This window comes from Cryptomeria japonica, chromosome 4 (genome assembly GCF_030272615.1).
Source record: "Cryptomeria japonica chromosome 4, Sugi_1.0, whole genome shotgun sequence".
Lineage (NCBI taxonomy): Eukaryota > Viridiplantae > Streptophyta > Pinopsida > Cupressales > Cupressaceae > Cryptomeria > Cryptomeria japonica.
The window spans coordinates 11011856-11039263 of NC_081408.1; the positions used below are offsets into that span (position 1 = coordinate 11011856).

At 33.9% G+C, this 27408-nt stretch overlaps 1 long non-coding RNA gene across 1 annotated transcript; it reads right to left on the reverse strand.

Moving 5' to 3' along the window:
* Window positions 1-7225: 7225 nt before the first annotated feature.
* On the reverse strand, window positions 7226-27088 carry LOC131875393 (uncharacterized). Its single transcript, XR_009372175.1, has 3 exons — window positions 26985-27088; window positions 25430-25647; window positions 7226-7709 (listed from the first exon to the last, which is right to left on the reverse strand). It is a non-coding gene; the product is annotated as an uncharacterized LOC131875393 (long non-coding RNA).
* Between the last annotated feature and the right edge of the window lie 320 nt (window positions 27089-27408).

The following is a 27408-nucleotide window of genomic DNA, read 5'->3' on the forward strand; positions in this document are numbered from 1 at the left end:
TAGCATTCCCTCAGAAGAGAGAGGGTGAGCGCGGAGCTCTGCACATGGAATTTGTTAAGGCCCACCATTTGGGCTTCCCAAGGAGTTTGCATTGTTTTACACATGCAAAGATTTTTAATTTTCGGATGGTCATAAATGCATACAAATAAAGTATAAGTCAATTTGTATTATATTAATTTAAAGTAGTTGGGAAGAATAAATGTATAATCAACGTTATTTTTTAAAATAAAAGGTAAATGATTTAGATGTAATTAGTTCTTGATTAAGATGAAATACCAATATCAATGACTTCTCAAATCAATTTATTAGATTCTAAAAAGTTAATGACTTTGTAGTGTGAATTGTCCTTAAAAATTCTTTGGACCAATCTCACAAATTGGGATCAATATTGTGTAACACAAATATGATCTCTGGGTTTGGTTTTAACTTGGCCCAATGTTGGTAGTTGTGATTTGTGTCAATGTGATTCCTTCTCTTCATTGATGTTTAAGGACTAGCAATATTTAAAAAGAAAATAGGAAAATTGATAAGTTAAAAAGGGTTGCCTTCTCTACTGTCAACCCTAAAATGACAACCTTGGGAAAGTGTTTGCGTATAACAAGTTACTATACAATGGTCTAAATGTAAATTTTGATGCAATTATTATTCGAAATCTATATTTTCTCAATAATGCTCCTTGTAATTGTTTAGTATGTTTGAATAGTCTAGAATGATTTATATATACATGTTGTAATACAAAAATTAATTGTATTTAAATAACAAGGCATAATGAATTGTCACACAAACATAGTTCAAGTTGACTCGCAATAATCAGTGGAAAGAGATGAGAGCTAATGATTTAGTTTTTTAGAATTTTTGTGGTCATATTCATTTTATGCAAGAAAAAACCTATATCTCATAAGGTTGACCTAAGATAGGGAATGCAAAATCCAAATGTGAGGATTATATTCATTGAAGTGTGCTAATAATGAAGAAAATGTCTATGAATAGGTGTCGATAGGGTGGGAATACAATTGAATGTATGGAAGTTGATGTAAGTGATGACAAATAGGTAGAAGAAAACAAGCCAAACTTATCACAAAAGTGTACCACACTTTTTTATATATTTGTATTGAGATGTTCCTAAGAAAAATGGGGCCAAAATTAAATGTGAATTAACATGGGCGTGTAATTTCAATTTAATTTAATTAGATTGAATAATAACATTGACATCCAGGTTGATAGCTTTTGTGTAGTTATGTCTATTTTCCTCCAAGCTTGCTTACTACATATGATACAAGTTCCTCTAACAATGGAGTTTCATATTCTAAAATACCAACAAAGGTCACAACTTCATCACTTATAAAATTAGTATTTTCTAATTTAGAAAATACACAAATATTACTAGATGGAATGCAAAAGCTAATAAACTTTGAGAAATTATATTTTATGGATGAACATCAATTGAGGGGAGATTCTTCTAATTTTGGGCAACTCGATAATCTAAAAGTGTCATAATTATGTAATTGTCATGAGTTGAAAGAGTTTCCTTCAAAAAATTACACTAAGTTGAACAAAACCCCACTAGCAGGGAGGTGGTGCTTGGGCGGAGTGACAGCGGAGGTGGTGCCTGGGCAGACATGCAACGGAGAGGCGGCCGGGTGGAGGGGACAACCGAGCGGTGGAGGCGGCGGGGCTGTCTGGGCAGCCGTCGGGCGAAGGCTGCGGTGGGGCGGTTGAAGTAAACGCCTACGGTAATCGCCGATCGTAGAGCTGGCTGCGACAGTTAATAAACCGCCAGCGGCTAGCGGTAGGTTGAGTGGCCTGGGCACGCCATTAAAAGGCTCGAAAAAGAAAAAAAAAGGATTTTTATTTTTTTATTTTTTTTGTCGAATTACATATCTTAGAAGGGCCAAAATAATAAAAAAAATCCCAGAGACAAAGTTGTCCAAATTGGACAAATTTTATATGAAAACGGGTGTTTTTGGGTGTTCTGAGGTCAACAGTGAGGTCCGTTTGAGCCCAAAATTCCCAGAAACAAAGAAGCTCCCCAGATCCAAAACAAAAACTCTGAAAAAAACTTGAAACCCTGGCCTCCAGAAAAATATTCTGAAAAAATTAGGAACAAGCAGCAACAAATGTAGGCTCTGATACCATGAAGAAGTTGAGAAAATACAACTTCTGAGATCCCAAGAGCACCTACAAGCAAAATACCCGTCACAAGAGAAGATTGGAGACAAAAACAAAATAATGGCTCTGAAGAAAAATACTATTATTTAGAAAGGGAATGAAATAAAAAGTACAATACAATCCTTATAAAAGGAGAATACGCAACCCTAAAGAAACCCTAAATGGATAATGTATATTTAATAATTAGAATAATTATTAAATACTTACAATATTATTAAATGCCTAAGTTTAGCTTAAGTGTAGAGGATAATAAACTAATAATTAAATACATAAATATTAGCCAAAAAATGATAACTCTAATAGATTTCATATTATTTAGATGAATGGAAGAACATTTGTGTGGTCAATGGTGAAATCCATACTACTAACACCTTGCTGATGGTAAAGTGCCTTGCGTAGTCAACTGAAATCATTCAACAAAGCTTAACTTCAATTATCATTCCATCATTGATATGCATCAACTTGATGGTGTCTATGCATGTGGTGATGATTTGAAAATCATAAAGTTATTGTTATAAGATCACACTAGCCTTGTGGAGATGTCCGTTGCATGTTGAAGCAAGACTTAGTTAGAGTTTCATCAAAGATCATCCATTGCTCTTACATTCCTAGAGTTAGACTAGATTTATTTTAACCCTTTTCTTTTTTCTTTTTTTCAAGTCAAGTGAAATTCGACGTTTTGACATCATTCAAGCATTCAGGTGTTCAACATAAGTCCCCTCGCAAGTACAATAAATCACATCAATACCATTGAAGCTATTCGACAAGTCAATACCTGACATAAAAGAACCTTGAAGTCATCTCAAGTGATCCTTATGTGAATCTTCAACATTTGATAGTCTTTACTCAAGAGAGGATAGAGTATTCAATACTTTGTTCTGTGTTCGATCGTGCATCAAAACACCATCAACAAGAAGTTTAATCTCCTACATTATTGGAAACCCCTAAAACAACTTTCCCAAATATATTTAATCGTTTTAACAACTCAACACATTTGTACTAGTACTACTAATACAATAAACCGTATAACGAACTATAACAAAATAAAAAATAATTATACTATGACACATTATCAACCTATGCGAATGATGGAATATTCCCAATAGGTTCAAGGAATCAAGGACCAAGGAAAGGTTACTGTAGTCACATAAATTTGTCCACTTAATTAAATGAATGCTTAGTATTTATTTGATTATTTAACTATCAATCAATAATTAATTAAATTAATATATTTAATTAATTCATCTTAACCCTCTTCTCCTATTAATTAAATAAATTATTCAATTTATTTGATTTAATTCACTTAACCAAATTCAGACCATTAATTAAATAAATAAATCATATTTATTTAATTAAATATTCTCTCACATTTAAATAAATTAATATTTATTTAAATCCCACCTCTCACATTTAAATAAGTTAACATTTATTTAAATCACCTTTATTCTCTACCCACTTGCATTTTCCTACAAATGCAAGTTGCACAACTATTTTAAATAAATCATTTATTTAAATCACCTTTATCCTCCACCCACTTGCATTTTCCTACCTACAAATGCAAGTTGCACAACTATTTTAAATAAATTATTTATTTAAAATCCTATTTATCCTCTCCCACTTGAAACCTTTAATGGTTTCCCTTAAAGTCTTCAAACTTGAAGGATTTAAAGTCTTCAAACTTGATGGCTTCCCTTAAAGTCTTCTTAAGACTTTAATGGTTTCCCTCAAAGTCTTCAAGCATTTTAATGCTTTATCTTCCTTTTTCTCATTTAAATAAATTAATATTTATTTGAATATTTATCCAAATGCAAATTACACCATTTAATTGAAATAAATGATTTTATTTTAATTGAAAATACCAAAATTCCTTCCACTTGCATTTTCCTACAAAATCCACTTGCATGCCTAAACCCCTTCTAGATTCTTCTAAACCCTTTCTAATTAACCTAATCCATCCCCTGAATATTGTCACATTCCTAAGCAAATTGGAGTCACTTCTCAAATACTCCAAAGTCTTTGAAAAGCAATTAATGCTTTGTGTGTTCAACAAATTAACCTCTAAAGTCTTCCAAACCACTTATGGCTCTTACATGACCATTAATGGTTAATTCCACTTGCACCCATGGTTAAGGACTTTGACCCCTAACTTAACCCTCATGTAACCCATGTGTCTCTTCAAAGTATTTATTTCTTTGACTAGGGTAACCATCATGTCCCCTCAAGCATTTAATGCTCCTTATCTCTCCTCTCAAGCCTCCTCATGGTGACACTTGTCAACATGGGATTGGGTTGAAAGTCTCACATGGATTGAATATCTTTCAATCCTAACCCTTGTTAAGATTACTCAATCTTAACCCTTCATTTCCCCATTTCTTCTATAAATAGAACCCTTCTCCTCAAGCAAAGAAGGAACCATTAGAGTATTGTTGTTATACTGGCATTAGCATAGAGCTTTCTCATAGCATCACTATCTACACTTGCATAGCATTTGCTTATCATATTCAACCATCTTGAATCTCCATATGGCATCCATGGCTAGTGCTAAAAGCTGAGCGCTACACTCATTTGGGACTTGGAGAGGAGAGGAACAAGGGAGGAGCAACTATGAGCATCTTGATTAGCTATTTTATTCTATGTTTATATGCTTTCTATTTCATGCTTAATATCTCTCTTGATATGCCTCTTTAGGATAATCTTTTGTTGCTAACACTAATGTTTGTTTCTTGTGCTCTTGTGTGTGTTGCCATCAAACAGATTTTCTAATCCTTTTTGGAGAGCATCAGTTACTAATGGAAGAGAACATTTAGGAACTTAGAGAAGGGGAATGGGAAAATGGGGAATTAGGGGATGATGCAAATATATGATCTAGCATAAAAGAAATTGAAACACCATTTAAGGCTAGAAAGTGACCTAGAAACACCCATTTGTGGAAATTAGGACATTGCATAAAACCACTAAATTTTATTTTTAATATTAAAAGTCTATCAATTATGTTTTCACTTTTATATTTTGTTGGCTGTAGTTACTAAGGTTATAAATAGATCAAGATTTAAATAATTGGTGCATTATATTCAACATACTAGTTATTTACATAGAAGAGCATCCCTCACATTTAAACATATGTATTTAGTATTATGACACAAATTTAGACCTCATCTTGTATGTTTCAAATAATTTATCTATTATAGGTCAACACAATCAATCAATAATCTACCACTTTGTATTTTTGCAGATATATAATTTCAACATTCTTGACTTTTGGTATTAAGAGGCTAACACCTCCAGTTTAGAAGATAAACAATATTTACATTATCGACTTAAGTAAATTAATATTAGTTTTTTTCTATTATCTAGTTTTCATATCAATATTAAAATTAGATATTATCACATTATTGACAACATATTCAACAAAATAAATACAAAATCAATAATAATTGAAAGAATTAAGAAAACCTCATCCATTTCATTTAATTTGATCAATCTCAAACTAATTGATTAATTTAAGATATATTTTTTATTATTAATTTCATTGATTAAAATATATAATTTAATTAATATCTATAAATATGTATTTATATATACATATAAATATATAATTCAAGTAGTTTTATAAAATTGAATCTCGTCCCATACCAAGGCAAACAATTTTGATTTATCCCAAAGATATTTAATTTTGTTTTGAATTTTATGATTTCAAACATGCAACCCATTTATTGTTTTGGTTTAAATTCTAGTGCATTCTAGTCAATATACTATTTTGTTTATATAAGATTTAGAATCATGTATCACACAAACACAATTTTGTATTTTGTAGTATGAGGCATCAATTTATATGTTTAAAAAAGTTTATCTATCAAGGATCAACACAATTTGATTTCAACATTCTTGATTTCAATGAATTAGTTTGTTTTTATTATCTAATTATATTGGTATGAAAATTAAATTATGTCACATTAGTAAAAACACATTCAATAGAAAGAAAACAAAAAATAAAAACAATTAAAGCATATAATTGATTTAAGATTTAATTTCTATTATTAATTATCATTGATTGAAATATATAATATAATTAATACATGATATAAATATGCACTTTTATATACATATAAGTATATAATTCAACTAGTTTAATAAAATTGAGTGTCTTTTTAAAGAAGAATTATGAAGGGAAGGACAAATCATTATGAACTCCAAAATGGGTATTTTCTAATTTCGAACATAAAACCTTTTTGATAAAATGTTTCAAAGTAATGATGGTTAAGATCATCTACGTATATAGCATATATAATTTTAACATAAAATTCAATTACATTAGTTATATTTTTATTTTTGGAAAATAATATTAGTATTTTATATTTGATATTTAGTATTAGAAGTTTTATTTTTTCTTTTCTATCTTTTTTATTTGTTTAGTAAATAATGCGTTGTAATCAATATCGTGAACGAAGAATCAAAATCATGATAAATATATAAATGAAAATTGACATAAATTTAGACCACATCTTGTATGTTTCAAACACCACCTCTATCAAATATCAACTCAATCAATTAACCATCAACTGCTTTTATCGTAATAGATATACAATTTCAACATTCTTGACATTTTAACACTAAGAAATGACTTATATACACAATTTCAACATTATTAACTTCCTTTCACTTGTATCTCTTTCACAATTTCAACATTAACATTTTTTCTCCTCTCTCTCTTTCAAGTTGGTCAGGCCAAAAATTGATATGCTGTGAGGTATATTCATCTCAGATATTTCAACAATAATAAATGCCTTGCAGGGTACACTCATAAAATCAAATTTACTCCATGCAAAACTAAACTATACATAAATAAATGTGAATTATTTGCAAAGCCACGCCTCTGCACAAAATTTAGATGTAGTTAATTTAACATTAAATCATTTGATTGTGAAATTATATTTTTTTAAATAGAATTTTTTTATATCATCTATAAAGAAAATGATGAGTTTTTTTAAGAAAGGGATATCCATTCCACCAAAAAAAAAAAGATTAAGGTAAAATCTTATAGACTAAGAGGCAAGGACAAAGGAATACCCATTCCATAAAGAACGCTTAAGCTGAAATCTTGTATACCAAGAGCCAAGAACTAAGGGATATTCATTTCACCAGAAACATCGAAGCAGATCTCGGCCTCATCCCTTATTACGTTAGGACCTTGCACTCAAGAAGACTGAATCTCTCTAAGTATATTCAAAACTACTCAATTTCTCCAATAAACCAAAAACATTCGTCTATTTCAAACTCTTTAACAATGATCCTTTGACATTGGATGGAAAATAAACATTCACTATACACAAATTACAAAGATAAAACCCAGATGATCACAGTGAGTGTTTATATATTCCCTGACGAAAGAAGCAACACTCAACATCTTTTATTTTTCTTTCCTCTCTGATTTATTTTGTTTTAGAAATGGGCAAGTTTTCTCTACTTTCAGGCTGTGGTTCCTGCAATTGCTTCTCACCCTCTTCACCTTCTCATCTTGTTCATGCTGGACCTTCCATGACCTACAAGATTCATTTGAAGAGTTTTATACAAAGATTCAATGATATAAGCCAGCTTCATGAACTGATTCAGTTTATCGAAGAGCTATTGAAGATCGTGGTAAGTTATCTACACATGTTTTCTATAATCAGAAGTTTTTCTACTTTACATTTTGAATATGTTTTGCTTCTCAATAATTTTAGTTTATTGTTTGCTTTTCTTTTCTGTTCTTACTGGTATGTCGTACCAGCATCACTGGTTTTGTTGTCATGTTAAAAAGTTCATTTTGTTGAAGATGGTAACTTCAGCAGATATCATGCCTGCCATATTTATGATATTTTCAGGCTCTTATTTATATTCAGCTTGCTTACTCTATAGGTGGAAATGTTTCGGTTTCATTTTACATATGTCGTTGTTTATACTTCATGTATCGGAGACCTTGTACGTTGTCACCAAATTTGACTCAGCTAGCAATCTGTTTCTTTCCCTTCGTTGGACTTCATCGAATCACAATGCATGTCGGTGTGTAACTAACACCGTCCTTTTGTCTTATCTTCCGTTTTCTTCTTGAGGAGGCTATTGGACTTTTTTTTTGGTCGATAAAAGGCATATCCAAAATAATATAGAAAATTTACACCATGAAACCACAGATTTCCAAAATGGCCCAGTGGGCCTAAAAACTGTGAAAATGAAACTATGTCCATGAGTATGCACAAAAAGAGAAAATGACATCCAAAGCCCTAAAATTCTCTGGACTCATAGTGGGATTTGAGTGTTGATTACACTTCATTTATCCTTTTCATAAAATGTCTTAAAGCTTTCAAAATTTAAAAGTCTAAAGCTACGCAAAAGTATCTATGAAAGTTTAAAATTAACAGAGAAATCAAAAGGAGCCAACGCTGAGCTTTGTAACGGCCACAAAAAGGAAAAGACCAACTGGAAACCTATCTGATTAATTCTCTCCTCTAGGCATGGGCGGAGGCTATCGGTTATTGAAGGAGGTTATTTTTCACGTGTCGTGGGTTATTTAAGTGAGGTTTGACATTCTTTGAAGTGTCTTTTTGCTGTGACTTTGGATCTGCAATTATTTCCCGAGTTGATCATTTATATTCAATGGTGAACATTGGAGTGCTCAGATTTGTTCTATTGCATCTTCTTCTACATTATTTTGTATGCAGATTCTCTGATAGTCATCTTCTATCTGAGCATTATCAATCATTGTTAAAATGATTGCCTTCTAAGTGAGAAAGATATGTACTTATTTTGAGACTTCAATAAAATTATCTTTTGGTGTGGCTGGATTTTTCACCCTCAAGTGGAGGGTTTTCCCAGGATAATTTGATGTCTTGTTCTCTTTTTCTATCTTAGATTCTATTATATGAGTTTATAGCTTTCTCATTTTAATTTTAACATAGTATCAGAGCGAGTATAAAAATAAGATCCTAAATCAGATTGCTTAGTTTTGAATTTTTTTTTTTGGAGTTGTAGTCTGTTTATTTCAAGTTTTTCATCATGGTGAATGGACTCAAAGTTGAAGGCAGACTGGATGGTGCAACGAATTACACTTCATGGAAGTTCAAGATTCTTATTGTGCTAGAAGATAATGATCTTCTTAATTATGTAAAGTCTGTTGTAGATGAACCTTCATATGACACAAAGAAATCTCAATGGAGTAAGAATAATCTCATGGCTAAGAAAATTCTAATTGATTCTATTAAGGATCATCTAGTACTTGTTATATCCAAGTTGAATTCAACCAAAGAGATGTTCTAGTGTCTTCAAAGTTTGTATGAATTCAATAATACTAGTAGAGCTCTACCATTGAGACGTCAACTCCTTCATATCAAAATGGCTAGAGGTGAATCTGTTGTTTCTTTCTTTATGAAGATTATTGAATTAAAAGATCAACTCAATGCTAGTGGTGATTCTATTGAGGATAAAGATCTTGTTATGCTGGCCATGAATGGTCTTCCTCATTCTTGTGAATCTTTCATTCAAGGTATTAGTGGAAGAAATGAGTTACCTAAGTTTAATTGATTGGGGGCTGATTGTATTCAAGAGGAATACAGATTGGAGGTAAGAGGATTTGGACGTAAGTCTCATCATGAAGAAGATCATGTTCTTGCTGCCCATACGTCTAAAAGAAGAGGAAGGAAAGGAAACTTCAAATAGATAGTTCAGCTCTTGAATCTAAGAAAAGAAAGGATCTCTCTAGGGTTCAATGCTTCAGATGTGACAAATTTGGTCACTTTGGTAGAGAATGTCCTACGAGACCCAAGTCTCAAGCCGCTACAACAAATGTTGAAAATATTTCTCCTCATAGAAAGTAGTGAAAATTTAGAAGGGTTCTTATTTATTTATGCTCTCTCTAGTAACATTCCTACTGACAGTGATACATGGCTTATTGATAGTGGAGCCTCCCGCTATATCACTGGTTATCGTGAACACCTCTCCAACTTGAAGGAAAAAGATTCACATCTTCAAGTTATCATTGGTGATGATGCTTGTTATTCTATGAAGGGTGCTTGTTCTACTTCTTTTTAGTTGGATTCTGGTATTCCTCTTCTTCTGAGTGATATTCTCTTTGTTCCTGGTATTAAGAGGAATCTGATTTCTATTTCAGCATTAGAAGACAAGGGTTATCATGTTGCTTTTGTTGATGAAAAAGTTCTTGTATGGAAGAAGAAAATTAGTATTCAGTCTGCACATGAGATTGGTGTTCATCATGATAGTCTTTACAAGCTTTCAACTCGTCCTATTCAAGCTTTAGCTCATGATTCTATAAGCTCAAGTGAGTTGTGGCATAAAAGATTTGGTCATCTAAATTTCAGAACTTTATTTTCATTGGAGAAGGTAGTTGTTGGTCTTCCAAAGCTGAATCAAAACCATGAAGGTGTCTGCAAGGAATGCGCTCTAGGTAAGAATGTTAAGAGCACTTTTCATAATAGTGAAAATAGAGCAAAGGATATTCTAGAATTAATTCACTCTAATTTGTGTGGCCCCATGTCAGTTGTTTCCCTCAGTGGTTTTTGGTATTATGTTACCTTCATTGATGACTTTTCTCGTAAGTGTTGGATTTATTTTCTTAAGTCTAAAGAATCTGATGAAGTGTTGTCCAGATTTAAAGAGTTTAAAGCACTTGTTGAAAATTTATCTAACAAGAAGATAAAGATTCTAAGATCTGATAATGGAGGAGAATATGTTTCTAGTTTGTTTTATAACTTTTGTGTTGAAGCTGAGATTAAGAGGGAGTTTTGTGTCCCTTATAATCCTCAACAAAATGATGTAGTTGAAAGAAAGAACATGACAATTGTTAAGGCGGTGAAGGCTATGATCCATGATCAAAGTCTTCAAAGCTTTTTATGGGCAGAGGCTCGCGGGACAACTATATACATTCAGAACCGTAGTCCTCATCAAATTCTAGACAACATAACTCCAGAAGAAGCTTTTTCAGGTATTAAACTTGACATTAGTCATCTCAAATTTTTTGGATGTCCTGTCTATTTTCATGTTCCAAAAGAGAAAAGATCTAAGTTAGAACATTCAAGAAAGAAAGGCATCTTTATTGGTTGCAGTGAATCTTCAAAAGCATATAGAATCTACATTTCAGGTCAAAAGCAAATTGAAATTAGCAGGGATGTGTCTTTTGATGAAGAAGTAGCTTGCAAGAAACCCAGAGAATCTTTCATAGAATCTGATAGAGAAGACTTTGAGCCTCCTCATGATATAGATATGGCTGATCCAGATTCACCTTCAGAGATTCAGAGGGAGAATACAGATTTAGAAGACTCTGTTGATCCAATTGTTTCCTTAGATACTCCTGAAGGTCCCAGTAATATTCCAAGTTATAAGAGAAGACCTTTGTGGGCTTGTAACAATATGGAAGAGGCTGAAAAATATGCAGCCCCTTATGGCACCTTCAGAGAGAGTAAAAGGCCTCATAAGATTGCAGGATATGTAGCCTTGATGAGTCACTTTTTAGCATCCCAACCTTCTAATTTTGAAGAAGCCTTTAATCATCAAGTGTGGAAGGATGCCATGATGGAGGAGTATCAATCTATTATCAAAAATGATGTGTGAGATATTGTTCCTAAGCCCAAAGGTAAATCTGTTGTTTCCTCTAAGTGGCTGTTTAAAATTAAACATGAAGCTGATAGGAGTATAGAAAAATATAAAGCTAGATTTGTAGCTAGAGGTTTTTTCTCAAAAGGAAGGTATAGACTATGAAGAGACTTTTGCACCTGTAGCACATTATACTTCTATCAGAACTATTATTGCTATTGCAGATGTTAAACGGTGGAAATTGCATCAGATGGATGTAAAGACATCATTCTTAAATGACGTAATTGAAGAAGAAGTTTTTATTGAGCAGCCAGACGGATTTGTAATTTATAAGAAAGAATCACATGTATGCAGATTGAAAAATGCCTTGTATGGCCTTAAGCAAGCTCCTCGTGCTTGGTGTGAAAGAATTGATCGATATTTGTTGAGCTTGGGTTTTCTCAAAATGATGCAGATCCAAATATCTATTTCAATGTAATTGATGATAATGCCTTAATTTTAGTTCTATATGTTGATGATTTATTTCTTACTGGAGAGGATGATCTTATTGCTAGATGTAAGAAATAATTAACTTCTGAATTTGAGATGAAAGATCTTGGTTCGATGCATTATTTTCTTGGTTTAGTAGTGTGGCAAAGATCAAATGAAATCATTTTGAGTTGAGGGAAATATGATATTGATATTTTTAAAAGATTTGGTATGTTGGATTACAAATCTATGGCAACTCCCATGGAAGCAAATCTGAAAAAGTTACATGAGTTTGCATCTAGCTCAGATTTAGTTGATCCTACTATATATAGGCAATTGATTGGATCTTTGATGTATTTTTAGTCAATACAAGGCCTGACATATGTTATGCTATTAACACTCTCAGTCAATTTATGAGTGAACCTAGACAGATTCATTTTGTTGCAAGTAAACATATACTGAGATATGTGCATGGTACAGTGGGATATGGTTTGAAATATTCTTCTTGTGAAGGTTTGAAATTGCGAGGTTTTTCTGATTTAGATTGGGCAGGATGTGTACCTAACAGGAAGAGGACTTCCGGTTGTTGTTTTAGCTTAGGTTCAACTATGATTTCTTGGTGCAGCAAGAAGCAATCATGTGTGGCCCAAAGTACAACTGAAACTGAATATGTTGCAGCTAGAGAAGCCGTGTGGCTTCGTAAATTGCTTGCAAGATTGTTTGGACAGTCTTTGGAACCTATAGTGATTCATTGTGATAACCAAAGATGTGTGAAGCTTTCGATTAATCCCGTTTTTCATGATAGAACCAAGCATGTGGGAATATAATATCATTACTTGAGAGATATGGTTCAAAGGAAAGCAATGGAACTCAAATACATTTGCACAGAAGAGCAAACAACAAACATTCTTACCAAGCCACTTCCTAGAGTGAAGTTTTGTTATTTTCGAGATAACCTTGGTATTGTAGAGAATGTTACTCTTGCTGAGAGAGAATCTCAGCTTCAATGATTTCTTATATATATATATATATATATATATGCTAATGAGTTCTTCTATATGAGAGAGAAGTTCGAGGTGAAATCCCTTGTAATGCATTTTTCTCTGTGATGGAGAGATTTGAGGTGAAAGCCCTTGAAGCTCTTTCCACTTATGGGGATAGCCATGATGGATGTCATGTTGAGAGACTCCATGACAACATCGCGTTGAGTGACTCCGTGATGAGAGCTTGTGTTATTTCACCTATGGGAGTAGCCATGGTGAACATCATGGTGAGTGAATCCATGATGCCTATCACATTGAGAGAATCTGTGATTAAATTTCGTTATTTTATGTTCTTTGTTTATCATGTTGAGAAAATCCGTGATTTTTTTTTTTGTTGTTTGTCATGTTGAGAGACGCCATGACTTGAATATCTGTTAATGATATCTTCTTTGCTAAGAGGGAGTGTTGAAGATGGTAACTTCAGCAGATATCATACCTGCCATATTTATGATATTCTCGGGCTCTTATTTATATTCAGCTTGCTTACTCTATAGCTGGAAATGCTTCGGTTTCATTTTACATATGTCGCTGTTTATACTTCATGTATTGGAGACCTTGTATGCTGTCACCGACTTTGACTCAGCTGGCAATCCGTTTCTTTCCCTTCGTTGGACTTTATTGGATCATAATGCCTGTCGGTGTGTAATTGATATCGTCCTTTTGTCTTATCTTCCGTTTTCTTCTTGAGGAGGCTATTGGTTATTGAAGGAGGTTATTTTTCATGTGCCGTGGGTTATTTAAGTGAGGTTTGACATTCTTTGAAGTGTCTTTTTGCTGTGACTTTGGATCTGCAATTATTTCCTGAGTTGATCATTTATATTCAACGGTGAACATTTGAGTGCTCAGATTTGTTCTATTGCATCTTCTTCTACATTATTTTGTATGCAGATTCTCTGATAGTCATCTTCTATCTGAGCATTATCAATCATTGTTAAAATGATTGCCTTCTAAGTGAGAAAGATATGTACTTATTTTGAGACTTCAATAAAATTATCTTTTGGTGTGGTTGGATTTTTCACCCTCAGGTGGAGGGTTTTCCCACGATAATTTGATGTCTTCTTGTTCTCTTTTGCTGTCTTAGATTCTATTATCTGAGTTCATAGCTTTCTGATTTTAATTATAACACATTGGACACTGCAGTTTATACGGGACCTACCTGATTCCTGCGATCTAAAAAACATTTAATCTTTTCTTTGAACTTCATAAAATTTTTGACTTTCAAACCCATCCAAAGATTTTAAAATGGCTTCCTCATACAACCATGTCTATAAATAACAAAACGTTGTCTTGTTCTTCTATTGTGCAGCCTGCACTCACACCACAGTGCTCCAATAACATATCTACCTTATGAAAATTGCTCCAAAAACAACTGAAACTTAACATAAGACAACAAAACTTGCATCAATTCCATCCAAGAACTCTCTACACAGATAACAGTTGACAATAAGCTTACACAGCCCAATATTTTTATAGGGCTCTGATAGCATGAAAAGAAAAAACTACACCAGACAGATTGCATGCTTGTTAATTGGATCTATATTATTTTTTCCTCATTCTATTCATATTTATAGGAAAAATATATGATTACTTTTTTATAGTTTACAGTTGATTGAAAACATATGTCAGCAAATGGTCTGTCACCTCATCCAAAATTAATTTATTCTAACAATATTGAGGGTAAATATCTGTTTTTCAATGTAGTCGGGAGAGAAAAGTACAGAAGGATCTAGTTCAGCGGTAAACTCTTATATCCAGGAAGGCCAAAGATTCCTGGAGATAATTGAGGAAAACATTGACAGATTTCATAAAACGGTAAAGTTTCTATTTGAGAAATATAAAATCATCTAGTAATAACTAATAACATTCCTGTATGATTTCATTGTATCCAGTTACAAATTATTGGATGGCTGTAGCTCTAAACATTTGGGAAACAAATTATATATCAAATCGATGTTGATTGTCATATCTTACTTACATATTCATATAACTTTCCCATATAGAAAGATTCCATGGCTGGTGCAAGTGCAGAGATAGAAAGAATTGTTATAGATTTGCTAGAAGGTGCTGGGAAAATTCATTGGGTGGGGGCAGCACTTTCTGTGGTTGGATTTGTATTGGCGAGATTTAGTCAGATGTCTAACAACAAGAATGAGTGCCTCGAAATTTTGAAAAGGATACTTCATCTTGGTAAGCAAATTCTGCAGTTGAATGACCAAATGCCAGTTCAGAAGCAGAAAGTCAACGAAGAAGTCCAGTGCATTGTTGTAGGATACACCATGTGTGCTTCCCAACTTGCAACGGCTAGAATTTTCAGGTCAGTTCAACTATCCGAGTGGTTTTATTTGAAAGGCTAATGTGTAATTAAGAAAATTCAAAATGTCAATTCTATTGAGTTGAAATGGTAAGGAGTAGCCTAGTGCCAGAGAACTGTGTAATATAATGAAAATGGAAAAATTAAATAAGAAATTTCAATGGTCAAAATGTTTTGTTGTACCAAAAGTTTCAGGATTTAAGTTTGAAAAAGATTTATATGACAACAAACCAGTCTGAATTATTATTTTTAAATATAAATAAAAGCAAAGCTTAAGTCTCTCATTATCTGTAATCACTTTATTTCTAGTCTATATTTAATGTAAATTCTATTTTTTAATTGTTTGAAGGTTTCTTACTGCTGCAGTCAATGCCGATAGTCTAAAGATTTTTCAACTCAAAATAGACCGCTTGTATGATGACCTTATATTGTGGGGTATAACTGACATGGAGAAAAGAATCACAAAGATTGCTTCGCAGTCACAAGAACTCTATGCATACCAACCAGCAGGTGGGATGTTTTTCAATTTTAATAGTCTGTTTTTTTGTTATGTTTTGAGTTTTGCCACCAATTCTAACTCAATTTTTGTATTCTTTTTAATACAGTTGGAATTGAGAGTGGGCTAGAAACAGTAATCCAACTGTTAGATTTGAATGTACAACATTCGTCAGTGCAAGTTGTGGTTGTCTATGGTTTTGGAGGGATAGGTAAAATGACACTCGCTGATAAAGTGTATTCCCACATTGACCTCCAAAATTATAGGCATTGCAGGATTCATATGGAACAAAACTGCAACAAAAATGATATTAAAGTTCTCCAAGAACAAATTTTGAATGGATTGTTCCACCAGAATGTGAAATTGACAGATTGTGACCAAGGTCAGGGAATGATCTGGTCACTCTCCAAGAAAAATCCTAACCAGCCCTTATTTCTATACATTGACAATGCTCTTAAAATAGCAGATCTGAAACAACGTTTGCCTACAGATTTGGGCAGTTGCCTTCCACCCAAGAGCAGAATACTTGTCACTACTAGAAACCTCCACGAGATGGACATATTTTTAAGAAGTAATATTACACGCCATGAATATTGTGTAAATCCTCTTCCAAGGGCAGAAGCCAGAAAGATTTTGTTGAGGAAAGCCTATGATTACAATGGTGAAAAGAACATCGACATCCTCCTCAAACTGTGTGGTGGCGTTCCGCTTCTGTTGGAAATAGCTAGTTCGCAACTGGCCACCAGTAGCAGAAAAACAAATAGTAATATAGTATTAGAGTTGCTTAGAGAAGGGGAGATGGTGGAAGAGGAAGATATTAGTGACCGTATAGTTGATTTTGTATAACACAGATTGTTACCCCTTGTTAAAGAGGCTTTTCTAGACATCACATCCTTGTTTTGTTATTACTTATTGGCCATGTGAAGAAGTGGCGTACATTGTTGGAGAGGAGGAATTCAGAGCTCTTGAAGATGCAGCATTCGTCAAGAGATCTGAAGATGGTCGTGTGATTGTCCATGACATTGTTCAAGCAAGGAGGAAAAAGATGTCAGAGCAAAACAGAGTCACAGACCCCGAGACTTTATCGAAATGTTTGAAAGATGAAGAGGTATGTCATACTTACAATGTCTGTTATCAATATCAACAAAATACATTCATTATTCACAATCATAATGGGATACATGGTTTATTTTCATGCAGAAACTCAAAAATTTAAGAGGCATATTTCTTAATGAAATATTTGAGCACCCTTCAATCGAAATTAATGATGATCATTTGAACAAGATGAGCAATTCATTAAGAGTTCTATCTTATGAAGGATCACAGATAACATTCAAGGGGAAATGTCATAAACCATTCAGACAACTCAGATACCTCCAAATTGCAAGTAGCATTCCTGATTTACCAATGGAGTTTGAGAAACTTGAGCATCTCTCCATATACAGGGGCCCATTCATGCCAGACATGACTTTTAGTGAGGTAAGATCTACCCTCTTTAGACCATATCTATCATTACAATTAGCTTTTATTAAATTGTAAAATGACACTTGACAACCTTTTTCATAATTGTTTTGCAACTGTAGTTTCCTCCCAGCCTGCATGTAATGACCTCACTAAACCTCACAAAGATACAAGCTTCTTCAAAGAGCAGAGTTGCATATTCTAAAATTCCTGCCAAAGTCACTCCAGATTCTTCCCTTGTAAAATTAAGGTTATATGGTTTGAAAAATATGGAAAGGTTGCCAGATGGAATGGAAAAGCTAACGAAGATAGAGCAATTATATTTAAGAGGTTGCCATCAGTTGAGGGAATTACCTTCCAAATTTGGGCAACTCAACAATCTAAAAGAGTTGGGTCTAAGTGAGTGTCATGAATTGAAAGAGTTGCCTCCAGATATTGGACAACTTAGCAATTTGACATCACTGCATTTATATGATTGCTCTGCATTAAGTGTATTACCTTCCAGCTTTGGGCATCTCATATCACTGAAAAATTTGCAACTGAGTTATTGTTCAAGTTTGAAAAAGTTGCCTTCAAGTTTTGGGCAACTCAAAAATTTGGAAGAATTAGATTTGAGTCATTGTTCTGGCTCAGAAGAATGGCGATTGTTGATTGTAATTAGGGAATGGCGGATTCCAATTGCCTTGGGCAACATTCGAATCCGCCCAAGGGGCTAGCCCCTTCTTCAATGTGTAGGGTTGGGCCCTATACCTCATGGCACTCCTTAAACCTCACGCCACACTCAACGTGTTCCTAAATAGGGCCGACCCTATTTCTACAAGTCAATTCGCTCAAAGGAAATAAATAAATAAAAGTTAATTAAAACAAAAGCCGACCTAACTAAGATCTTTCTCCACGTATAAATAAATGTCAACTCCACATCATTATTCACTCACAAGATCCCTCCATGCGAAATATACATCTGCTAAATGCGAAATTGAAGAAGTAATATTAGCAAATTATATCTATCATTAAAGGTGCGAATTTCAAGTACAAATATCATCATAAGGAGGGCGAACTGATCTAGGTTCAAGGTGCTAAAGTTGCAGTCCAGTCTCAAGCAAAGGAACAGACTTAAGATGCAATGAAATGCAAACCTAGGATGTCGACCTGGTTGCTGTTTGATGTGTTAAAGGGGGCAGACTTGAAGACTTGATGCTTATAAAAGTGCAGACTTGTGGAAGACCTTATCAGCCCTAAGTGCATACATCTTCAAGTACTTGAGATAAGTGTTGTAATCATTATATGACTATAATCCATAATCAGATCCGAGGATCTTTTCTGGCTGGGTTTTTCCTCCTAGGAGGTTTTCCCAGGGTAACTGTGTCTTGTTCTTATTTTTTGTTCATTTCTATGTTATGTCTAAATCTAGAAATTAGTAAATCTTTCAGCTAATTAATCTAAGTTAGAAACTAAATTCTGATTTCTGAGTTTATATTAATCAGAAAGTATTAAAATCAACATGGTATCAGAGCTATAGGCTAGATCAACTTCTAGATTTTAGAATTTAGTACTCCTTTATTTCTAGATTGTTGTGTCATTTACAGGTCAGGTCAATGGGGCTGAAAGTTGAAGATAGGCTTGATGGAAATCTCAATTTTGCTGCATGGAAGGTTCAAATCATGTTGGCTCTAGAGGAATAAGATCTTCTTCACTTCATAGAAGCGAAAGAGCTAACTGAACCTACGGATGCAGCTGAGCTAAAACAATTCAAAAAGGATGTTGTCAAGGCCAGAAAGTTTCTCATTGATTTAGTTAAAGACCACCTAGTCACCTCCATTGCCTCATTCACTACTGCAAGGGAAATGTTCAATCATCTACAAGGTACCTATGAAATTAACAATCTCAGTAGGGCAATTACTTTAAGACAACAACTACTTAATATCAGAATGTCAAAAGAAGATTCTGTTATTTCCTATTTTATGAGAATTTCAGAACTAAAGAATCAGCTAGGTTCAATTGGACATAACATGGAAGACAAGGACCTTGTCATGATTGCCCTAAATGGTTTACCACACTCATGGGAGTCTTTTATTCAAATCATAAGTGGTAGAACTGAGTTACCTACCCTTGATTGCCTTAAGAATGATTGCATTCAAGAAGAGTCTCGCCTTATCACAAGAAAGCAAACTAAAAGTCCTCATGGAGATGACCAACACATGCTTGCAGCCCAATGCAAGAAAGGTGGAAATTGGAAGAAGCATTATCCAAAGAAAAATAGAGAATTCAGACCATCTAGTTCTCAACACTCTTGGAAGAAACCAAGAGATATCTCTCATGTTCAATGTTTCAGATGTGACAAATTTGGCCACTATGTTAAAGAATGTCAGAATGATCCTACTCAAATAGAAGCCAACCTAAATGAAGTCTCATAACAAAATGATGACTTCTTATTCATCTTTGCCCTGTCAAGCAGCATACCTATAGACAGTAATACATGGTTGATTGACAGTGGTGCTTCCAGACACATCACAGGCTATCGTGATCATCTTTCAGACTTAGTAGAGAAGGATACTAGTCTTCACGTGGTAATTGGTGATGATGCTCGATATTCGGTAAGAGGTTCTGGCACTATTTTAAATTTAGACTCAGGTATTTCACTTCACCTTAGTGACATCTTGTTTGTTCCTGGAATTAAAAGGAACTTAATTTCCATTTCTGCTCTAGAAGATAAAGGTTATCAAATTGCATTTTCTGAGGGAAAAGTACTTGCTTGGCCTAATAAATCTAGTTTTAAATCTGCTCGTGTAATTGGTAATAGATATGATAGTTTATATAAGCTCTCTACTAACCCTGCTCAAGTCTTCATTAATGAGGCTCCTGAATCCTGTGAGCTATGGCATAGCAGACTTGGACACTTACACTATCAAGCACTTCCCTCTCTTGAAAAGTTAGTCAAAGGTATGCCTAAACTCAGTCAAATTCATGATAATACTTGCAAAGGTTGTGCTATAGGTAAAAATGTTAAAAGCCCTTTTCATAAAAGTGAAAATAGAGCTAAAGATAAACTAGAACTTGTTCACTCCGATTTATGTGGTCCTATGTCTATAGCATCTCCTAGTGGATTCTTTTATTATGTAATCTTCATAGATGATTTCTCTAGGAAAACTTGGATCTACTTTTTGAAATCTAAAGAATCTAATGTAGTCTTAAGTAAATTTAAAGAGTTTAAGGCATTGATTGAAAACTCCTCTGGTAAAAGAATTAAATGTTTAAGATCTGACAATGGATGTGAGTACACCTCCGGTAGCTTTTATGATTTTTGTGTTGAGTCAGGAATTAAGAGGGAGTTTTGTGTTCCATACAATCCTCAACAAAACGGAGTTGCTGAAAGGAAGAATAGAACTATTGTTGAAGCTGCAAAGGCTATGATTCATGATCAAGATTTGCAGACCTTCCTATGGGCTGAGGCTTCTAGAACAACGTTATATATTGAAAATAGATGTCCTCATCGTGTTCTAAAGAACATGACTCCTGAAGAAGCCTTCACAGGATCCAAACCGGACATTAGTCACCTCAAAATTTTTGGAAGTCCTGTTTATGTTCATGGGCCCAAGGAAAAGCGAACCAAGTTGGAGCCCTTCGGGAAGAAAGGCATGCTAGTTGGGTACAGTGAATCTTCCAAGGCCTTCAGGATCTATATTCCTGGTCAAAGGTATGTTGAGGTAAGTAGGGATGTTATTTTTGAAGAAGATATTGCTTTTAAGAAATCAAAAGGTTCTTCTATTATTGATGAAGCTAATGACAATCAAGAGATGAATGTTGCTACTAACCTTGAGATTTAGAGGGAGCCTATTGAACCTCCTCCTCAAGAAGAACATAATGATCCACCAGAGCCTATGAATCCTACTGACATACCTAGTGACATTGTTGTTACCAAAAAGAGGCCACTTTGGGTAAGAAACACCATTCAAGAAGTCGAAAGATTTGCTACTCTCAGTGGCACCTTCCGAGAAACCAAGAGACCTTAAGTATTCTCCAACTACGTTGCATTGATGTGCAATCTCATTGAATCTGAACCTTGCAATTTTGAAGAAGCCTTGAACTATCATGCTTTGAAGCTTGCTATGGATGAAGAGTATCAATCAATCATCAAGAATGATGTTTGGGACATTGTGCCCAGACCCAAAGGTAAATCTGTTGTTTCCTCTAAATGGTTATTTAAAATTAAACATAATGCTGATGGTAGTATTGAAAAATATAAGGCTAGATTTGTAGCTTGTGATTTTTCTCAAAAGGAAGGCATAGATTATGAAGAAACATTTGCTCCTGTTGCTAGATATACCTCTATTAGAACTATAATAGCTATTGTTGCTGCTAGAGGTTGGAAGCTACATCAAATGGATGTTAAGACTGCCTTCCTTAATGGTGTCATTGAGGAAGAAGTCTACATTGAACAACTTGAGGGTTATGAGATTCAGGATAGAGTAACTCATGTATGCAGATTGAAGAAAGCCCTGTATGGCCTCAAACAGGGCCCTCGTGCTTGGTATGAAAGAATTGATAAATACTTGTTAAGTTTAGGATTCTATAAAAATGATGTTGACTCTAACATCTATTTTAAGTTATCCAATGATGAAATGCTAATTTTAGTTCTATATGTGGATGATTTATTTCTTACTGGTAAAGATGAACTTATCATTAGATGTAAGAAAGAACTAGCTTCAGAATTTGAAATGGAAGACTTAGGTCTAATGCATTATTTTCTAGGTCTAGAAGTATGGCAAAGATCTAACAAAATTTTTCTAAGTCAAGGAAAGTATACTATTGATATTTTGAAAATATTTAGAATGATGGACTGTAAACCTATGTCTACTCCTATGGAATCTAACTTAAAGAAGTTAAGTGTTTTTGTAGCTAATTGTGATTTTGCAGATCCATCGGAGTACAAGCAGTTGATTGGATCACTGATGTATCTAGTTAACACTAGACTAGACATATGCTTTGCAGTGAATGCTCTCAGCCAGTTCATGAGCATGCCCAAACATGTTCATCTTGTTGTAGCCAAGCACATCCTAAGATACTTGTGAGGCACAGTTGGTTATGGGCTGAAGTATCCACTTAACACTTCAATAACCTTGGAAGGTTATTCAGATGCAGATTGGGCCGGAAGCGTCAAAGACAGGAAAAGCACTTCCGACATTTGTTTCAGCTTAGGATCTGCAGTGATTTCTTGGGCTTGCAGAAAACAATCCTTAGTTGCACTAAGTACTGCTTAGCAAGCGTAGCTTCTAGAGAAGCAGTGTTGCTTTGTAAGCTTTTGGCTGGGCTGTTTGGTCAGCTTTGGGATCCTACAGTTATTCATTGTGATGATCAGAGTTGTATCAAAATGTCTATCAATCCAGTGTTTCATGACAGGTCAAAACATGTGGAAACTCATTATCACTTCATTTGAGATATGGTGCAAAGAGGCGTCATTCAACTGAAGTATGTCAGCACTGACGAGAAGGTTGCAGATATTCTTACCAAGCCTCTGACCAAAGTGAAGTTTGTGTACTTCAGGGACAGACTCGGTGTTGTGGAAAATGAAACCTTGATTGAGAGGGAGTCCCAACCTCAGTGATACATTGTGTTGTATCAAACCACCCTCTGTAGGCAATGTAAGGTGGTATTGTAATCTTCTTAGGGAGAAGAGTAATTGTTAACCATCCTCTGTAGGTAATGTAAGATGGTAGAAAAGATCCTCTCCACCCTCTGTGGGCAATGTAAGGTGGATCCAGTCTATGCTTGTGTACGAGCTGGAAGATTATATTATGTAGTTCCATTATATGCTTGTGTGCAAGATGGAAGACTACAATATTCTGATTATGTAATCCATTCTTTGCTTGTGTGCAAGATGGAAGATTATGGTTATGTTTCTCCTCCCTAATTAAGAGGGAGTGTTGATTGTAATTAGGAAAAGGTGGATTCCAATTGTCTTGGGCAACATTGGAATCCGCTCAAGGGGCCAACCCCTTCTTCAACGTGTATGGCTGGGCCCTATACCTCATGACACTCCTTAAACTTCACGCCACACTCAACGTGTTCCTAAATAGGGCCGACCCTATTTCTACAAGTCAATTCGCTCAAAGGAAATAAATAAATAAAAGTTAATTAAAACAAAAGCTGACCTAACTAAGATCTTGCTCCACGTATAAATAAATGTCAACTTCACATCATTATTCACTCATAAGATCTCTCCATGCAAGATATACATCTGCTAAATGCATATTAGCGAATTATATCTGTCACTAAAGGTGCGAATTTCAAGTACAAATATCATCATAAGGAGGGCGAACTGATCTAGGTTCAAGGTGCTAAAGTTGCAGTCCAGTCTCAAGCAAAGGAGTAGACTTAAAATGCAATAAAATGCAGACCTAGGGTGTGGACCTGGTTGCTGTTTGATGTGTTAAAGGGGGCAGACTTGAAGACTTGATGCTTATAAAAGTGCAGACTTGTGGAAGACCTTATCGGCCCTAAATGCATACATCTTCAAGTACTTGAGATAAGTGTTGTAATCATTATATGACTATAATCCATAATCAGATTTGAGGATCTTTTATGGCTGGGTTTTTCCTCCTAGGAGGTTTTCCCAGGGTAACCGTGTCTTGTTCTTATTTTTTTGTTCATTTCTATGTTATGCCTAAATCTAGAAATCAGTAAATCTTTCAGCTAATTAATCTAAGTTAGAAAATAAATTCTGATTTTTGAGTTTATATTAATCTGAAAGTATTGAAGAAGATGGTTTTGGTAGGTTGTTCTTTGAAATTGAAAGGATCATTGCCCCATAATATTAAAGAAAGTTGTTCTATTGTGGTTGATTAAATATTTTCTTCAATGAATCACTCAATTGTGTTTTGAGAGTGCTTTGCAATGTGTTATACAATTTCTTATGTTCAAATGTAAAGTTTGTAATTTTCAGATAGTTTTTTATTTTTCAAAATTAGATAAATTATTTTTTATTAATAAAAAGAGGTATTTTATAATAGCAGCAAAGAATGGAGTGTAATGACTTGAGTAACAATTTTTTTTAATCTAAAATTTGACAATTATTTACACTTCATAAAATGTTTTTGAAATTGACTCTGCAATTTTTATCATACTTAATATAGATTGTGAAAACTTCAAGTTTTTAACCATTTACATGTCAAAGAAGGCCGTATAGCTGCAAAGTTTCTGCCAAATGGTGGAAGGACAATTTTGTTTTTGAATTGTAGATAAATTAAGAGTAGCAATGGTCTCGGTAAAACTGGTGTTAGGCATGATACTATTGACCATTTAATAAATAGCTATTTATGGTGCTGCTATTCTTTCCATTGAAGCCTTGAATAGTGGTTTTGAAATCATACAAATTTGTAACTACAAAATCCTCTTTGTTGAACTAAATCAGAAATAATGATATAGATTGGCTAAATCAATGAAGTTTTATAGAAAAAATCTCTTCAAATGGCAAAGTATTGTGCTGGTATGAATAAAAATATCTTCTATTGATAAGCTGGTGAAATGATGACTGAGGACAGATGACTGAAATGCTGTTGTGAAATATGAAAATCCTTCGATGATCTATGTATAACTTCTTTCACCTATTCATATCAGACCTTTTGTTTCTTGAACAACATCTATTCATAATTTCTGAAAAAAAAAAGTCACAAAATGCCTAATTCAAACTACAATAGAACATTATTAGTTGAGATGCTAAAAAGTTTTTAAAACACTGGCACTTTGAATCATTTTTGTGAAAATAAACTATAAGTTTAATTTTTTTATGATTTAAAAAATGTTTCCAATATTCTAAATTACAATAATTAATACGACAAGAAAGGCTTCAAGCCAAACACTAATGCTCTTTGCCATGGCAGCAGATGAACCAGAAGAAAATTGTACCTGACTTGGGGATGGACTTGGCTGTGAGACATTAGAGGGTCCAGTAGAGACGCTCTCTTTCTTTCATAAATAATTACAATCACTAGGTTGTACCACTCTATACAGCCCACAGCTGGCTACTACATATACATCCTTCCCGTTGTCCTCTCCAAATGAAAATATGTAGTTCAAAATGGGATATTTAGTTTGTATTTGCAGAGAGATCAGCATACAAATACCTGCAATTTCACAAAATTGAAAATGAACAAATGGGTTTAGTATTATCATTTAAGAAAGTGTAACCACCAGAGGAAAGTACAGAGATATCCATGATGGAAGAATTAATTATTGCTCCCTATAAATTATCTTCTTCAGAATAACAATATACTTGATGTTTAGTTTTCAGGATCTTTGGTATTATATAGTGTTTGATTCCAATAGCCCAGACACCAATTTTTGAATAACTATGTGAGGATTAGTGTAAATTTAGTTACAAAGCAAGATCATAGATATCAAAATTACCTGTTTCAGGTATGGTATGCTTTTATCGATTGTCTGTCATATTAAATTAAAACTCTTCAAACAACCAACAACACCTAATAGAGAAAAATAAAATGAGCAGAAAGTATGTGAAGTACAAACTACTTCGAAAGAAACTATTGCAAACATTTTGGCCTTTTCTAGTACTGATATACCCAAATCCTCATTGGTGTTAGATGTCACGAATGAGACTGTCTACTATTGCATCAAGGGCATCAGAACAAAATTTAAAGACAAATACAGAACGCTTGCTTCTTTACATTTACATTGATTATCTTCACTCTGCTTTTTTATAGTGCCTACACAAACTCCACCTTCCTCTATCTTTTGAAGGCACGTATATAGAAGAATGTTGGTAATTTCTTCTGCCCAAAATAACAGAAACTAGAAACTTTAAAATTTATTAATAAATATAGATGCTAAAATCGTATAACTTTAACAAACCAATTGTAAATTCTACAATCATCACAGTTGAAATAGGGAGCACCTTAAGAGCCAAGGCTTAAGGAGAATCTATTCCGTCAGATTCGTTCCGACAGAATCCTGATCTCAATCTGTTTCAAGATGTAGGAGCCTGACACTCAACAAGACTTGATTCCTTGATAAACGCATTAAAAACAAACTTCACCAACAATTCTCTACCATTTATATTTTGTTTCAAAACCTAAATTTAAACCCTACTAACCCTAGTCCATTCTATCATTTTGAGAGTAAAACAGATGAATAATTTACTGGTGTATTTACACTTCAGGCCACCAGAATTTTAGAGCTGACCACTTCTGTACATTTTCTTAGTTTTAATTTTTAAGAAACCGATTGCACAGATGTCTTTTCCAGTTACTTAAAAAATGCAGGTTAATAAACAAGGAACAACAGAGCATCGGTATAGTTTTGCTACTGGAAAGCTTCTAAAGATGAGGGAGTTAGAGTCATTTCATGTCCTCCAGACAGTAATTGCAAATTATGTGGTTTTCATTTGATTGACAATTTTGAAATCCATCAAAAAATACAGTTTCCGCGAACGAGGAAAACCTACAAGTTTCTGCTTATACCCCAAAAGATTTTCATTCACAATTTCCAAAGGCTGATCAACAGTTGGAGCCAATAAGCATGACCAAGTCCGACACACCTGCTATGAGCTGTGAGCAAGAAAAAACATCTTGGAGACCATTATTGTTACTTATTAGTTGGCAATTTGTAATTATTTTTTAGTTGTTTTTAATTTTTTGTGATTTGGGATGATTTGTGATTTATGGTTTGCTTGAGTTGAAGGAAACATATGTGATCAGAAATAAGGCTGAGTATTCAATTAAATGAAATATTTTAATCTTTAATCAATATTTGTTCTCATATAAATGTAATAACCTTTCAATATTGGATTGTCTCTTCGATTTCTGATGAAGACATAAATGTACTGGTTATTCATCTTCTTTGAAAGCTTATAAATAAGATCAATTTGA